The sequence below is a fragment of the Mesocricetus auratus genome, unplaced genomic scaffold, assembly GCF_017639785.1.
Source record: "Mesocricetus auratus isolate SY011 unplaced genomic scaffold, BCM_Maur_2.0 Super-Scaffold_100676, whole genome shotgun sequence".
Classification (NCBI taxonomy): domain Eukaryota; kingdom Metazoa; phylum Chordata; class Mammalia; order Rodentia; family Cricetidae; genus Mesocricetus; species Mesocricetus auratus.
In genome coordinates, this window is record NW_024429266.1 from 121,666,141 (window position 1) to 121,682,341 (window position 16,201).

The following is a 16,201-nucleotide window of genomic DNA, read 5'->3' on the forward strand; positions in this document are numbered from 1 at the left end:
TGGGAACATGGCTGCAAATTTTACAGAAATAAGAAGAGTAGGGGACTTAGAAGATGGTGGACAGCACCTAGTCATGCCCTGCCGGAGTTTCTAAGGGATGAAGAAGGGAAAGTTACGTGGTAGCTCTCAGAAGAGGGGGGTGATTCTTTTATTTCCGGCTTCAATAGCAAAGTAAAGCAGAATTTTACAAAGCAGGAGAGAGAGCCCAGAATCCATCCAGGAGGGTTTGGCTTGGAGAGCTTCCTATGTCCTGTGGGAGAGAAGGCTGACAGAAGACTGTTAGAGGGTTGAAGGGCCTCTGAACAACTGGACTGTATACTCAGCAGTCAAGAGTATAGAGAGGTGGGGGAGTAGATGTACAAAGACAATAGCAGCATTGGTAGGAGGGAAAGCCCAGGCAACCCCCTCTTTTCAGCATTGGTTGTGTAACACTTTCTAGACAACCCTGAGATGCCACTGTGAATGGATTCCTGTTGCATGGGAGCTTGGCAGCCCGGGACCATGACAATGAGACTCTGAATATGCACAGTAAGTGTCCTGGGACTATACACCGAAAGCTGACCAACAGGATGCTGCTAGAGTGGGTGTTAGTTACTTTCCCATTGCTGGGATAAAATACTGTGGCTATAGTAACTTTAGGAGGAAAGGCTTTATTTTTGCTTACTGTTCCAGAAGAATAGAATTCACAGTGGTGGGTGGGAAGCAGAAAGGAGATCACATTTTTTCCCATACCCAAGAAACAGGTAAGTTAGTAGGATGAGGCTATAAACCCATCAAGTCTTCCTCCAGCGATGTACTTCATTTAACAAGGCTCTACCTCCTAAAGGTTTCATAACCTCCCCAAACAACACCACTAACTGGGGACCAAGTGTCTGAATACATGGACCTCTTGGGGACGTTTCTCATTCAATCACAATATGGGAAAAGTAACTTTGGCTCAGAACTACTCTGTTCCCAGTGAGCATAAAAGTGAGTCCTTTAAGGACCTCCCACCAGGCTCTAAGCAGACCTTCAGAGAGCAGATGCATTATTCCAAGGCAGGGCAGTATTCATCATCGGTTTCCTGAGAGGTCACCCAGAGGTGGGCACAGCATCTATGAGAAGCCCTACCACCTGCTCAGACCACATCTGTAACCCAGTCTCTGAAAAAAAAAATAGCCCTGACGTGAGAAGAAGACCACCAACTGCAACTACTATACCTCAGGGTTCGATCTTTGGGACCCATGTGGTAGACAAAGAACTAACTTCTACAAGTTGTCTTCTGACCTCCACTTGTGTAGTGTGGCGTACACACACACACACATATAGTATGCTATGCCCCCATATGTACAGACAAAATAAACAGCTGGGATGGAATGGCAGCAGGAGAAATAGTACTAGATGTAAAGTCAGAGTCACCTTAACACAATAATAGTGGGTGACTTCAATACTCCCAGTTTCCAGATTATTCTAAATAGAAATACCTGGGTTAAATAACATATAGACCTAGCAGACAAATATTCAAGAAGTAGAGAATACACATTCTTTTTAGCAACCATGTAATGTTCTCTACCCACAAAGCAAGTTTCAACAAACAGGAAAATTGAATAATTTCTTGTATTATGTTTGACCCCAGTGGACTATAGATAGAAATCAAATAAAGAGAAACTATAGAAACTACATACAATGTCATAGATATTCAACAGCATAGTATTGGATAATGAATAGGTCATTGAAGAAATTTAAAAGTCCTCAAATTCAATGAAAATGAAGACCCAACATATCAAACTCTGTGGGAACAATGAAAGCAGTCTTGAGAGGGATACTCACACCTATGAGTTATTACATTAAAAAAACAGAGTGATCCAACTCCAGAAGTGGTCCCTAGGCAAAGTTATAATCCCCATTTACTCTGATTAGGGGAAAATGGATTCACATTCCATTATTTGTAAAGTTACCTGATGTTTTCTTTTGTTATTTTTGTTACATCATTAATTTGTATTTAAATGTTCTGGACAATCTAATAACAAGTGCAAAAGTAAGGATGTAATAAAAATGAAAAAAAAAGAGTGATCACAAATGCATAGCAATACACCTTAAGGTCTTGGAAAACTAGAACAATCCTAATTCAAAAGCTGCAGATGGTGGTCATAGATGTTAATACATAGAAAGAAAAGAAAACAAACAAAAACCAGCCAGACAATAATAGCAAAAAATAGTCAATGAAAGGAAGATTTGGTTCTTTGAAAAGACAAGATAAACAAATCCTTAGTCAACTAATCAAGAGAGATAAAAAGGAGACATTTTGATAGACCAGTGGAATTTATAAGATCATTGGGACATACCTATAAAATTTATATTCTAATAAATTAGAAAAGTCTAAAAGGAATGGATGAAATTCTCGATACACATGACCTACCAATATTAAGATTAGATATGCAACCTAAACAGACCTATGAATAATGAGACCAAAGTAATCCACCTAAAAAATGACTAGGCCTAGATGTTGCAAAATGTTCAAATAAGTACTAATATTAATCTTCAAGCTACTCCATAAACTAGAAACAGCAGGAATACTACCAAAACTTTAAAACAAAGACAAGCAAACAGAAAAACCAAGAAAGCCAGTACAACCCTAATACCCAACCCAGATAAAATACATACCACACACATCATCAACAAAGATAATTATAAGTCAATCTCTCTGGTGAACACAAATATAAAATTTCTCAAAATATGTGGAAACTGAATTTAAGGGCATATCAAAATGCATGGGAATCAATATACTTGAGAGCGAAATTTCCCAATCATCTCAACAGATACCTAGGAGATCTTTGAAAAAAGCCCAATATCACTTAATGATAAAGACCTTGAAGAGATAGAACAAGAAGGAATCAAATCTCAATATAACGCGGGAGTCTAAAAACAAACCCGTTCTCATATTATGCTCAAGAAGGAAAACTCAAAGCTACTCACCTTTTCTGCTTTTCTTCAATATAGTGGTTAAGATCTTAGAGCAGTAGGACAAGAGAAGAACATGCAAGGGACACTAATAGGAAAGTGTGATGGTTGGTGCCAGTTGTCACAGAATCTAGTCTAGAATCACCTGATATGTCTGCAGGATTATCTTGCTTGTGTTAATTGATATGAGAGGACCCACATTGACTTTGAACTGGACAGTTCCCTTGGCAGGGCATCTTGGACTACACAAAACTGGAAAAGGAAGGTGAACACTAGGACGCATTTCTAGCTCTGTTTCTTAAAGGTGAATGCAATGTGGGCAGCCATTTTCAAGCATTAGCTAGCCTTGACCTTCCTGCCATGAAGGGCAGTGCCTTGGATTGCTAGGTGGAATTTTCTCCCTTAAGCTGTTTTTGTCAGGGTATTTATCACAACAACGAGGACAGAAACTAAGACAGAGAAGAGTAATTTATTTGTGGACAATGTTATCCTATAATGAAGAGATCCTGAAGACTCCTCCAGGTAGCTCTTAGAGCTGAAAAACACTTTCAGCAAACTGTCGGGGTACAAAATTAAAAGACCAAATCAGTACTTCTATGTCCCAATGGCAAATATGTTGAGAAACAGTCCTATTCAAAATTGCTTCAACATCCAAAAACCTAACAAACCGAAAACCTGGAAATAAGCACAATAAAGGAAAAATAGCTTTAAAACAAAGCAGAAAGAAACAGAAGAAGGCACTTGAATATGTCTTCTTCATGCTCATGAATTGGAAGAATGAAAATTGTGAAAAAGGTCATCTAATTAAAAACACTGTACAGATTCAATGTTTTCCAAACCAAAATGCCATTTCTACATTTCATATAAATAGAAAAAAGAAATAAATCTTGAAATCCATCTGGAAACACAGAAAACCTTGGATAGCCTAAGCGATCCTGAGTAAAAAGAATAGTGCCTGGTTTCTTGTTGTACTGCAGAGCCATTACTATATAAAATCAATTGTCAAAGAATAAATTAAATTAGAAAACAACAATGAATCTTTCTTAAGTGGTTCCAAAAGTAGTTGTAAAGGAAGAAATTCTTTTTATTGTGTGAAGTTGACATTACCCTGACACCAAAAGTAGACAAGACAATAAGAAAAAGGACTGTAAAGCAATATCTTTTATTTTATTTATTCTACGTGTCTTTTACAACATGTATGTTGGTCCTATTCACTTCTCCATCTCTTCTTATCCACTCTCTGCCCCTGCGTACACACTCCAAATGAAACAAAATTTCAGACAAAAAAGGAAAGAAAAAGAAATTAAGGAAAAAACTTAAGAAGTCTCATCATGGAAGTAGCAGTGTGACAGTGTGAGTGACACCTCGTACTCTTTTGTTCACATATCTTGCAAGTGTTCATTGCAAAGAGCCATTGGTCTGGTTCGAGGCCTCTGGTTTCTAACACCCTATGGATGCGGGGCCCCCAAGCTGGGTCCCTTCATGTGCTCCAGCAGATGGTAGATGGGGCAGATGTTGGAATGGGCCAAGTCATAACCCTGGGTCTAGGCCTGAACAACTGTAGAGGGGGTCCACCAGATGTGAAATGGGGACAACTCTCCCAATCTCACAACTTTGGGGCTCACTCACCCACACCTGCACTAACAGGGTTGGCTCTCCCACTGTTATGACCACAGGGCCAAGCACAGTGTCTTTTATAAACATTGGCACAAAAGCCCTTGACAACAAACTAGCAAATCAAATTCAGTAATATATTGAAAGGATCATACACACTGGCCAGGTGGGGTTTAACTATGGAATGGGAGAACAGTATTTCTGTCTGCTTGCTTATTTTGACAAAGGTAGAAGAATACATCCAAAATTCATGTAAATATAAAGGATTTTGAATAGCTAATGCAGAGCTAAAAGAAGTAACAAAATGAAGGTATCAAACTTTTTATTTCAGAATTTACTACAAAGTGAACATAACCCAAACAAAATGAATTCAATGGACCAATATTTTTGCTTTCCTGTCCCAGAGCTTTTTATTAGAAGTTCTTCTAATTAGCTGGGTTTTGTCATCAAGTAACTTTTTTGGATTAGGATTTCTTTGTCATTTGACAGGATATATTCTTTTTGGTGTGGTGTTAAGACTAAAATCCAGGGTCTCCCACAAACTAGGCAAGTGCTGTACCACTGAGCTATCCTCCAACTTTATTACTTTGACACAGACAAACCATGGAAGACAAAGAATCGTGGTGACACTATGGAGATTCAACATAAAGAAAATAGCAATATAATTTAAGGTGAATAAATTATAAATGTATTTTCTGAGACAGCCATAATAAAATAGCATAGTCTTGGTGACAAATGATAGAAATTTATATCTCAAAGTTTAGTCTTGAAGTTCAAAATTCATGTGGTTAGATCTGGTTCCTCTTATTTGCTTGCATAAGACTATCTGTGTTTTATTGTCACATGATCTTTTTGTGTGCAAGCATCACTGGTGTCTTTGTGAGTCCAAATTTCCTCTTGTTAGGACACAAGTCAATTTGGACTAAGGCCCACACTAAAGGCCTCCTTTTAAGTTAACCTTTTCTTCAAAGACCCTGTCTCTAAATATAGTCACATCCTAAGGTATGGGACTTGGAACTTAACAATGGAAATTGTGAGGCACACAGTTTAGCTTATGACTAACTGCAAGGAGTTGATAGAGTATGAGGGGGATCCTATCAACTAAGAGTTTAAGAGATAATCAGGCAGATGTAATGTGGACATTATATGGACAATGATTTGAAAACACTAAACAGTATGAGACAATTGTGGAAATTAAATAATGACTGAATATTTCATGAAATTAAGGAAATATCAGGCTGGAGGTGCAGCCCTTGTCTGTCATACATGAGACACAGGCTCACCTTTAAAAAAAAGCTTCTCTATTGTTGTATAAGTGTGATAGTGTCACCAGTACAGTTGCTGCAGCCTGTGCTCAATAGGCCAATTAAAGAGACAAGTAATAGGAAAAGCAGACACTGACTTACTCAATGTGGCCACACTGGGAAGTGACCAAAATAAAGATGCCCAGTGCCACCCTTCCTAATTCCATCTATGAAGTCCTGTCCTTCAACAGGTGTGGATAAATAATCAGTCTTGGTTAGGGTGCAATCATGCCTATCATTGACCCATCACTGTCTTGACTCCTGGTTTCCAGTTTGTCCTGAAGGTTGTTTATACTGTGTGAGGTCCGTTTCCAAGAAACAGGATTCTCCTTTGGCTAGCACTAGGGTCTAACTCTTTTCTGTCCCAACATGAGAGTCCAGGGGGAAACTCCAGCGCCTTGGAGTCTGATAGCCAAAGAGAGGATGTTTTAGTAATTTTTCTGTTTCTGTGATAAAATATCATGATCAAAGATATCTTATAGAAGAGGTCACTTGGGTTTAGGGTTCCAGAGGGGTAAGAATCCATCCTAGTTGGAAGTCATGGCAAATGAGCAGGCATGATGCGTGAGCAGGAAGGTGAGAGATCACACACCTTCCACGGGCATGAAGCAGAGAGAATGATCTAGAATGGCATGAGGCTTTTCAACTCCCAAAGCTCACCTCTAGTGACATACCTCCTCTAGCAATACCTCCGAGAGCTCCCCAAGCAGCACCACTAACTAGGGACCAGGTGTTCAAATGTCTGGGCTCATGGGAGACATTTCACGTTTGCATCACCATAGAGGGGCGTGGGTGTTTCTTTTTAGACTGCCTTCTCTCTTGCCAGGATGGTTACCATTAGTACTGGGAGTTTTCTTGGAAGATACAGTCATCTTTTTCACAGACATAGCTTGAGTTATTTGTGAATTTCAAATTAGCTGTTTGAGATATGTTTCAAAGAACAGTTTATGAGAAAGGATGAAGGAAGGACGAGAAGTACCAATGAAACAGACTGGTCACTAGTTGATGACATACACAAAGTGACTCTGCGTTCTATTCTCTCTACTCTTGGGCTTTCATAATAAGGAAAAATGAAAAGGACAGCAGATGCAGTCTCAGTATTCTCCTCCCTGCCTTCTCTTGGCTCCCCCCAGGCCCCTGTCAACTCCTTCTCCTCCCTATAGGCCACTTTCCCATGCTCTTGTTGTTTTATTTTTTATCCCACTGAGTTTGACCAGGGCCGTCTGCCTGCCCATGAGCACAGAGCCTACCTGTGGAGCCTGCTGTGTTCAGCAGTTGGTACACATCTGAAGGCAATGGCTCTCTTCCCCGGAATTCAATAGTCAGTGAAGAACTTTTAGAGTTTTTACTAACATTCCAAATTAGTTGACACTACAATGGTGAGCTTGAAGGGCCTTACATTAGCTATTTACAGGGCAGGGAGACGGAGCCTTTCTGTTTGTGAAAGACTCAGTCTGGGCCCACAAGATGGCTCAGTGGGTAAAGGTGAGTGCCACACAGCCGGTTAACCTGAGTTCTGTGTAGGGTAACCGCCAAGTGGAAGGAGAGAACCAGTTCCTCCAAGTCGTAAGCTGACCTTCCCCGGTGTCCTGTAGCAAGCACACAGCCATGCAGACAATTTTTTTTCCTAAATCAGACTCAACCCGATTTGAAGAGCTTTTTCTTTTTGGGGGGGCGGGGGCAGGGGAAGTCTGACATAGGAAGAAGTGGCAGCCAGCCTAGGGAATGGGAGGTGGACCAAGTTGTCAGTCAACAAAGTCACATGAACCTCGTGAAATCAAAGGGAACTCAATTCTACTAGCTCTTGGAATCTATTTGGGAGCAGCTGATTCAGATAAGAACCTTCAGCAGAGGCTCTGTCTGGCTGACACTTTGATTTGGCCTTATGGAACACTGAGCAGAGCCTAACCTGTTGTGAAATCCTGATTGCTAGGCCCAAGAGATAAGAGATGTTGTTTTAAAATAGCAATCTGTTATTTGTAAATAGAAAACAAATATGCCTGCCTTCCATTTCCATAATCCAAACCCTGGGTTCAAAGGCTGGGACCTTGTCAAACCTGAAATGTCAGGAATAAACCCTATGCCTTAGCCTTCTACCTAAGGGGCTTCAGCCTTCCAGGGACCCTCCACATGAAAACAAACCACATTCTTTATTCCATTCCCTTCCTCTGTTCCTCTATTGCCTTATCTATTAATAGAACCATATTGTCTCGGGTTTTCTACTGCTGTGATTAAAACACAAAGACCAAAAACAACATAGAGAGGAAAGGGTTAATTCAGCTTATCCTTTCACAGCAAGGTCTGCCAACAAAGGAAGTCAAGGTAGAATGGGTACAGGTCTCAGGAACTGAAGCAAAGGCCACGGAGGAAGGCTGCTTACTGGCTTAGTCCCCAAGGCTTTCTCAGCCTGCTTTCTTACAATCACCAGGATACCAACCAGGGTCACTTGCACAAGGATGGCACCGCCCACAGCGATCTCCGGCCTCAACCACCAATCAAGAAAATGGTCTGCGTGTTTCCCCAGAGACTAATCTAGTGGGAACATTTTCTCAGTTGAAATTCCCTCTTCCCAAATGACTTTAGCTCCTCAGGGTGACATGAAAGTGGCCAAGATGCACATCTTGGAGTTTATTCAATCCTTTCTACAATCCCATCTCTGTGAAGGGGAAATCCGTGCTCAATTATGATTATGGTGTTCAGTACTAGGGCCCCCTGGGAGGCTCCGTGGTCTTTCTGTGTACTTTACTAGTGTTAAAAGGAAAATGTGTTTTCTAAGCCAGTTTAGGTCTTCTCAGGTTTGGGAGCCTGCAAGTGATCCTACAGTAGACAGGTTCAGTAACAGGAGGTAATGAAGATTTGTCTATATGCGTACTGAAGCAAACACGTGAAAACTCTTTCTGAACAGCTAGAGGTGGGAATTCGTATGCAGAGTTAAGAGGAGAAAGTGATTATAAGATAAAAAAACATACAAATGGGCATTTGGACAAACAAATAGAAGGCACCATGGACTATAGTAGTGTTTGGTTAAGCAGTCACTCATTCGAGTAGATGTGCTCAGTAGTCCCCTTCCTGGCATTGATGTCCTTCTAGGAAGTTTATGATAGCTTTATTCCCAGAAAGCTTTGCTTTCTGTCAGTGAGGAGAAGCTTCAAAATGGCCGTTCTACCTCAGCTTTATCTTCAAGGTTTTCGACTAAGGTTACCTTCCTCCCAATTCAGTGAGAACAGTGGGATCCCATGTTTGCAAGCCTTTCCGGTTTCTTGGGACCTTGTGATAGGCAGAATCATGCCCTCCCTAGATGTCTGTGTCTTACTCCCTAGAGGGTCTGCGTGTTAGCCTGCTTGGGGGCGGGGAGTGGGGGCGTATTACACTTACAGGTGAGTTGAAGCCTGTGTATCATTATAAGTGGATGAGGGCAACAGATAAAGGGTGAGAAACAATGCAGAGGGATGCTGTGTTATCTTAGTTTGGATACAAGCAACCTCGACAAGCTTGAAATGATTCTAGAAAGGAGCAAACATATTGACAGCTTTATCTTAGTCTGAAAGATTGCTCCACATTGGGTTTATGATTTACAGATATGTAAGATGAATATTGTGTTGCTTTTTAAGTCACCAGGTTTATGGCTATAGCAGCAATAGAAAACAAATGTAGGTCCATCCTAACATTCATTATTTCCTTTTTGTTGTTGTTGTTGTTTGGGGATTTTTGCTTGTTTGTTTTGAGACAGAAATCTTTCTGCATAGCCCTGGCTGTCCTGAAACTCACTATGTAGACCAGGCTGACCTTGAGCTCAGATACTTTCCTTTTTTCTGCCTCCCTAATGCTGGGATTAAAGGGTTCAACAACACACCCAGCTATTACTCAACTATCTTACCATTCACTGGGAAACAAACTGTGTGTGTTCTCTGTTTCCAACAAACAATAATCAACATAGATTTCTGTAACCTTAAAACTATATGGGTTCTCTCTAGCAGCAAGATGGCCATGGATGTTTCATCAGACACAAGCTAGATTTATTCTAATCAATTTTAGCTATGACACTGGAGACATCATCACTCAGATTCCACAGGCTCAGCCTTCTAGATGGATTCTACTTCAGATTCAGTTGGGAGTCCATATCTTTGAAACTTTTGACCGAGTGACTAAAAGTTCCCATGACTCCAATCCTCGTTTCCATTAATTTGTTATGGTGGCTAAGCTGAGTCGAGGAAATGAATATTTTAAAGGTCACAAATACACATCCAAATGAAGAGATACATAACAAGTGATATCTGGAAAGGATCTTGGACACAGGGGCTTCTGTCCTGATGCAGTTGGGGTACACCACTCATTTAGCACACAGATGAGTTCTCTGTGTGTTCACCTGTCCTGAGGCTCTCTGGACCATGCCATCTTGTATTTCTGAGGAGACTTCATTGCATAGGCACAACTCAGGCATGAACAACTGTGCGGAAATGTGACTGGATCAAAAGGGCATGACTCAAAGCTAGCAGACTAAGGTGAAGAGACTAAGCAAGGCCCACGTGCCTGGCTCCTTCTGGGCGCCTTTGTAACGTGGGATTAAATGGGATTATTTTAGTTCTCAGAGTGTAGATCAGTGGTAGAATATGTTTGTCTAATGTGTATGAGATCTCAGGTTCTATCTCTAGTACTTCCAGATGAAATGAAATCAACACAAGAAGCCATGTTCCTAAGTCCTTACTTCTTTTTAGAGCCTACAACAGAAGCAGGCATGCATCCCATATGTAATTTCTGGAGAAAATGGGATTTTTCTTTTGCATACTAGTTGGCAAGATATCAGAAAATATGATTATAATTTTTAATAATTATCACTGTGGGTGTGAAAGTAGGGGAAGAAGGTGTGTGTCTGTCTGTCTGTCTGTCTGTGTCTGTGTAAAAGGGAGACGTGTGTGTGTGGGGGGTGTGGTGTGTGTGTGTGTGGTGTGGTGTGTGTGTGTGTGTAAAAGGGAGACGTGTGTGTGTGTGGTGTGTGTGTGTGTGTGTGTGTGTGTGTGTGTCTGTGTAAAAGGGAGACAGTCAGAAATAGTGTTTTCTAAGGCTGGCCTCTGAGGCCTAAAGTATACTCGTATTACTCTTTTATGCAGAAAGGAGCCAGACGCCATGGATAAAAAGCAAACAATCATAGCTTTGGTAGATGCTTCAACTTCAGGTATAAGTCTTAGTTACCATCCATTCATTTCAACTTTCTCTTTTCCCTAATTAAAACACTTACCTTGGACCAGCAAGATGGCTCAGCAGCTCTTACTGTCAAAGTCTAACAACGTGAATTCAATTCCCTGGACCCGCATGGCGGAAGGAAAGAACTGACTTCTGCAAGTTGTCCTCTGACCCTCTATGTGTACATTGTGACACATGTGCACACACACACACACACACACACACACACACACACACACACACACACACACTTGATTTAATTGAAAAAGAAAAGAGAACTGCATGGATCTGTACCGAGAATGCTGCTCAGCTGGCCGAGTGCCTGCCTACCTTTTCTGCTATTGCCAGTGCCACATAAAACTGGGTGTGGTGCATATCTGTAATCTCAATACATGGAAGGTAGAAGTAGGACAATCAGGTCAAAACCATCCTTTGACTGCACAGCAGGTTAGAGACCAGCCTGGGCTATGTGAGACCTGTCTCAGAATATATAATGAAATTATATAAGGTAGATAGCTCAGTGGTAAAGTGGCTCCCAAAGTCTAAGGACTTGGATTTTATCTTTACTGTGGAAGCAGAGAACTGAATCCTAAGCATTGTCCTCTGACCTCCTTGCAAGGACCCACCTGTCCTTGTATCATGCAGTGTAATACACACACACACACAGTTAACTCGATGAAGAGACGACCTGCCACAGTGTACATATAGCCATGCTGTAACAGACATACACAGTCCCAGCTACACAGGACGCAGAGAGAGTAGTACAGTGATAGAGGCATTGGTCAATTAAGACTCTGGGTTTGAGACTCAGCTTCTCTCTCTCTCTGACTCTCTCTCTCTCTCATACACACACACACTCTTACATACACACACACTCACACACACATTTTTTCTCATTTCATTTCTGTTCTGCTGTCTAAGTGTGTTAGTCACCCTCCCAATAGTAAAACAACATACCTAGGGTAATCAAGTTATCAAGAAGAGAGACTCCTGGTTTTAGTTTCCAGTCCAGGGTTGCTTGGTACCTTTTGCCCTGTGTTGAGATAGTACATCATTGTGAAAGGGTGTGGTAGAAGAGGGTGTTTTCCTTCTGGCATCTCTAAATCAAAGAAACAGGGAGGGGCTAGGTTCCCGACCCCATGACCTGATATCTAAGTGCATTCTGATAGGTCACACATCATATTTTCTGCCTCCACTTGACAGAACCAAACTGATGGCCAACCCTTTGACATGTGAACACATTCCTGATCCCGCATGGTAGCCCTAAGGGACCTGATACTGCCCTGCCTTTCTTCTTTATAGCCTGACCTTTGGCCTGGCGTATCTGTGTCAAACCAAAGTAATGTTTGTGAATCCCAGAATAGCTTCTGAATACATAATATATAATCTCCCCACCACCACCACTCGCCTGCTGTCCCCGCACTCCTTTTAACAGTGAAACTTTTGGGAGGACTTTAAATCACCTCCATTGAGATTTGCCTCAAAAAATAAAAATGGAATGAATTTGTCATCCCTTGGATTGTCATGGAAAACGTTTATCTAGTACATCAGGAATCTCTGGCAGCTGGAGAAAAGACCATGGGAGCAATATTGTGCATCTAGCTGCTCTTTCAGTGTTTTTTTTTTTTTTAAGTTGGAGTGATACTGGAGAAAAGCGAACTTACATACAATATTAATGTCAACCCAAATGCTCTCAGTTCTGTGAGAAGCCCTACTGGAAACCTGGATCCCTGGAAGTCTGGCATAGGCGCCCCCATTTCACTTGGAACATATGACTAGCATCATGTTGAAATCCTCTGAAACAAAGAGTGTGGCTGATGGTCTGTATTCTCCCTACCATCATGGTGACATCCTCTGACGTGTTTCCTGGTCTGCAGCCCCTTTACAAAGAGCTTGGCCAGTGCTTGATCATGTCTTGGTGATGCAGGCAGCAGATGCTTCCCTAGCCTAGACAGGGCTGAGAGTGCCCGTAACAAGATTTTCTCAGTTTATGATCTGAAGAGCAGCATACAGACAAAAAGTGAAAAATATGACACACCCAAGGACTTGACAAACAATGAAATAACTGTGTTTTTTAAGATGTAACGATATACTCCAAAGCCCCTCAGTTGGTGTGACTGCTGTCATACTTGCTGGTCAGGTCAGTAGCCCTCTTTGCAAATAGCTTGGGCAGCATCTGGTAATAGTCTTTTGATGTAGATAACAGGTGTTTTCCTTGTCTAATCTTTGGCTCTTTGTTTTCTGAGTTGGGCTCTTTTTCTAAGTTCTGACTCAGAAAACTAACTTTATCCCTTCCCCACTCTTTTAAAAAAATTTAGACTTTTTCCTTTATGTGTTTAAATGTTTTGCCAGCACGTCTGTCTGTCTGTCCGTCTGTCTGTCTGTACATATGTGTGCCAGGTGTGTGCCTGGTGCCCTGGGAGTTCTGAAGAGGGCATCAGATCCCTTAGAGTTATGGATGGCTTTTAGTCACCAAACCCAGATCTTCTGTAAGAGCAACAAGTGCTCTCGACCACTGAGCCATGTCTCCAGCCCCCCACCCACTTCCCCACTATTAAGTCTGCTTGTTAATAGATTCAGAGCCTGGGCCCTGGCAGCCCTCACAGCCCAAGTTTGGCCAGTAAGCAATGAAAGAAACAAATAAGTGTGAAAAGAAGAGAAGGGAAATGCACCCAACGTGAAAGAAAAAATACTCAACCTGTCCACGTAGGAAAGATGAGGAAAAATCAGATGCAGTGATCCGCCCCCAAAGTTCCATCTCAGGGGTCCTGACATAAAGATTAGATGTGAATGAATTGTTGGGGTAAAGGTAGATAAAACTTAGTAGTCCTGATTAGACGTAGTCCTGCCCATCACCAGCCCATCAGTGTCTGGGATCCAGACCCTCACAAGGTCTGACAAGTGAGAACTGTGTGCAGTCTCTGACCTCTGGCTGGCACCAGGTTTCAGCCTTTCCTACTCCCAGTGAGATTCCTGAGGAAATTCCAATTATGTGGGGACCATTGTTCCAACAGTCTGACAGTCAGAGGGAGTATCACTGTTGTCTCTTTAGAATATCTTCGTTCCTGCTAGGATGGTTACATGTTGGCTCTGACTTCTGGCCAACCACTGTCTCTGAGTTCTTCCTCTCTCCCATGAGGGGGTATGGTATGTAGGTATCCAATGCACAGTCTAGCTGTTTACTTCTACCTCCAAGAAGCAGAGCGTTTCCACCTCTCTCCTGACAGGTGCAGAGAGCTCCAGCTTGCCTGGACTGTCATTTCCTCTAACTCCAATGACATCATCCTTGCGCTCCCTCCTGAGTCCATTTTTTTTATTTTACTAACAAGGCCCAAGATGTGACAAGGGGAACCTGTACCCCAGTGACATATATATTGAAGTGTGTGTACCCAGCCATAACAGTTATTGATTTCCAAAGGACAGCAACCCACAGATAGGGATGAAGTTTATACAAACTTGTTTCTTCATGAGAAGTTCAGTTCCTCCTGTTTAAATATTTAGCTGCTAACATGACTGCCGTAGAAGTCAATCATGCATTTCTTTCCCTCAAATAAAAAAATTTAAAATTTTCTGAGAATAATTGACGGGAGGCAGAAAGATGGCTCATCAGTTAAGAGTGCACACTGTTCCAGCAGAGGCATGGGATCAAGTCCCAGCACCCATGGAAGACTCAAAAACCAGCTCCAGGAGACCCATTTCTGGAACTCCTCAGGGACTGGAACTAACGTGCACATACCCCACCCCACCCTGACAAACACCTAAATAATAATTACAAATATTCCTAAGATATCCTAAGTTTGGGATGTACAGTTTGAGTACAAAACAACCCAGTGACTAAAAAATAAATAAACAAGAACTGCACCTGTATCCTTTATGACCTATGCCGCGTGGCGAACTCCTGCTTTGCTGTTGTCCCAAAATGAAACCGTTGTTCAACAGCTACTCAGGCATTGCCAGCTTGGAGGCCACTGGAGTCCTGGTTGACTTTGAACCTACCTCCCATTTCCTTGTTTAACCTAGAAAAGTTAGCATCAGCTTTGCCCCTCCTTGGAATTTAAAATAGCATATGAAAAGGTGGAAGCTTTAGGGTTTTGTTGAGGTGTGTTGAGGCAGAGCTATTTCTTCTTGGTCAAAAGAATTGGGTATCCCTGGCCTTGGGTGGAGACCTGTGACATTCTGATGTGCTTCAATGCTGAGATCATTAAGTGCTATTACCTCCTCCCATATGTTAATCCAGGTGGGCTGATCCACCATCCCTCTGCTCATTGTAAGCTCTGCCAAGAAGACAGGAGGAATAATTGCTCCCTTAAGGGGACAGTGGACATCAATAGCTTCCCTTGGGCTCTCTTGGGGTGACTCCAACCCAGCCACACAGTGATAAGTCTCACCAGCTCTTCAACAGTCGAAGTTCCCCTGTCCCTCAGTATAGTCTCTTACAGCGCGTCCTTCTTGTAAACACTGTTGGACTTTCCCCTTCCTTCATTCTTTTCCTTTCAGATACTGGCAAAGTCTAAGCATGCTTTTCTGGACACCTGCCTGGGGCCTCACTATATCCTCTCCTTCCCCAAGTGTGGCTGTTTGGTGACCTTCAGCACAAAAAGAGATGGCTTTTTTCCTTCCTGGTCTATTTCCCTCCTATCCACAGATGCCACAGTTTCAGCTTGCCTACGCCATTGTTGTGATTCTCAAATCCCTTGAACTTCCTTGAGTTTTGTTTTAATTTTTATTCTAAACCAAGGAAACAAAGAACCCAAAAGGGATCCACAATTTTCTTGGTGACACTGTTAGTAGCTATCCTGGCTGGATAGAGACATAGATTGTGAAGTTCAGGCACCAGTTCAAAGAGCCTGTTGGATCCATTTGCTAGTTTGAATTCAGAATCAGTAGGGGCTGAGAAGTCAGCGGTGATTAACAAGATGCCAGAGCCACTGAGTGAAACCTGTGCTTTACTGAGACAAATGATGCTGGTCAGCCGGAGCTAAGAAATTAGCGGTGATTAAGAGGCCAGCAGCACTGAGGTGAAATTTACTGGGAACAGTTTCAGCACATTGGAACACAGAAGCTGTTCCAGAGGCAGCCAGGGTTGTCAAACCCAATGCTGGCAGCAGAATTTGATAGTCTAGGAGTTACGGGTGGTACTGGTTTGGAAGGCGTGAAAGGCT

General features: G+C 42.1%; 1 protein-coding gene across 2 annotated transcripts in view; it reads left to right on the forward strand.

Moving 5' to 3' along the window:
- Positions 1–16,201, forward strand: part of LOC101828289 (broad substrate specificity ATP-binding cassette transporter ABCG2) — a 102,055-nt gene that overhangs the window by 35,035 nt on the left and 50,819 nt on the right. Inside the window, exon 2 of one of the 2 annotated variants that reach the window (XM_013117758.3) lies at positions 440–528. The exons of the other annotated variant lie outside the window; for it this stretch is intronic. The gene's annotated coding sequence lies outside the window, so the exon portion shown is untranslated. The remainder of the gene's footprint in view (positions 1–439; positions 529–16,201) is intronic. 2 annotated transcript variants of the gene reach the window in all.